Source organism: Polypterus senegalus, chromosome 5 (assembly GCF_016835505.1).
Source record: "Polypterus senegalus isolate Bchr_013 chromosome 5, ASM1683550v1, whole genome shotgun sequence".
In the NCBI taxonomy this organism is placed as follows: Eukaryota; Metazoa; Chordata; class Cladistia; order Polypteriformes; family Polypteridae; genus Polypterus; species Polypterus senegalus.
In genome coordinates, this window is record NC_053158.1 from 170,388,347 (window position 1) to 170,390,227 (window position 1,881).

General features: G+C 34.5%; 1 pseudogene; it reads left to right on the forward strand.

Moving 5' to 3' along the window:
• The first annotated feature begins 1,119 nt into the window (after nt 1–1,119).
• On the forward strand, nt 1,120–1,294 carry LOC120530417 (annotated as a pseudogene).
• Nucleotides 1,295–1,881: the final 587 nt, after the last annotated feature.

Sequence of the window (1,881 nt, forward strand, 5' to 3'; positions counted from 1 at the left end):
TTATTTTGTGTCTGTGTGTGCACACCCTTTTGTTGATATCACTGTCACTATTCTGAAAAGATATACAAGAAAGGATTTCATTGTACCAAGTGCACATACAGTATCAATAAATGTGAAGTTCAAAATCAGCAAAGTTTTTTTAGCTTTTAATGCATATAAAATGTGACCTGTATTATTGATATTTGATTCATAATACATTCTCTGATGTATTTATTATTAGATTGCCTGTTTTTTTAAAGGTGCTCAAAAAGAATTAAAAACAAGACGTTTATATGATTGGAAACTGGTTAAAATTCGACACCATTGCCACTTTGGTTGCCAGAGGCCAGTTTCTTAGTGTACACTATTGCCAGTTTATTGTGCTTATCATTTCTTAAGATGTGTGTGTCCTACAGGCATGTGAACTGTAATTGTAACTATATACTGTGTGTCATGTGGAGAGTATATTGATAGGTTTCTATTTAAATTTAACAGTAGTCATTTCTAAATACTGACAATTTGCTTGTAGGAAGGTTTACTTTTAAAGCATGCTTTTCCTGGATTCCAATTAAAAAGCCAAGCAAAGAGTTTTCAAATGAAAGCCTAATCTTTCTTTCTCCCCCCATCTAACTTTCAGACAGGAGAAAAACTATCAAGATGTAATCCTAAATTTATGAGAGATAAATATGATTCAACTATGGACAACCTCTGGATATCAGTGGCTAACAATGTTTAATGCAATTTACTTTATTAAGGTATAGAGAGCAGCACCCTTTTGTAAGTGTCGTATATCAGATCTTCCTGTATATTTTCTATTAGCAGTATTATTACTTTAGGTAACTCAGATCGCCATTTCTATGCTCAACAATTATTCTACAATATGGAGGTAAGCATTATGACAGCAGTTCAGTTCAATTCAAGTTATTTTTGTGTGGTGCTTCTCACTGAGCACAGGCTCAGAGCACTGTACCAAATTAACGGATATATGATACAATGAAGTTTGAAGATAAGACCAGTCCTTTACTCTTCCTATTGGCTTTCCATCAGACTTTCAACAAATTTCAAAATTCTTGCTTAATTTTAAGATTGTTAATGATGTAGCTGTCCTTTAGTTTGGAATTATTTCAGCTTATACATCTTATACTTTCCTGGCAGGTGAGATACCATGATCACTAAGGTGGCTGTCCCAGGCCGAGGCTCATCCATTGCACTCCAGGTGTGCTTCTGGAGTGCTGACTCCTGCAATTTCCCCCAATGCTCAAAACTCAACTGCATAATTTGTGGTAGTGGGGGACTGCATTCATGTTCTCCCTGATTTTTTTCTGAATTTACCCATGTGATTAATGAAATTTATCTAATAATCAAATTTTATGTGGACATTTTTAAATTATAAAGAATCTGTTAAAATTGATTTCCAATATTCTGTTTTTTATTCAAATATCTCATTCTACTTCAAGGGTATGAATTTTTCAAAGAAATAGCAGGTCAAAACTAAAAATATTACATGCCTAAAATATTGGTGATGCACTAGTCTTTAACTCTGTATTCATCAGCTACTTTTAAATAAGGGTAACACGTTTTGAAAGTTTCTAATATACAGTATGTGTGAGTTTAGATTTAAATATGCCATATACACTCGCCAGTCACTTAATTAGGTATACTTTGGAAGTACCCAGATGGACCCCTTTTTGCCTTCAGAACTGCCATTATTCTTCATGGCATAGATTCAACAAGGTGCTGGAAACATTCAATTTTGGTCCATATTGACATGATAGCATCACGCAGTTGCTGCAGATTTGTCAGCTGCACATCCGTGATTTGAATCTTCCTTTCCACCACATCATAAAGGTGCTCTTTAGGATGGATATCTGGTGACAGTGGAGGCAATTTGAGTGCAATGAA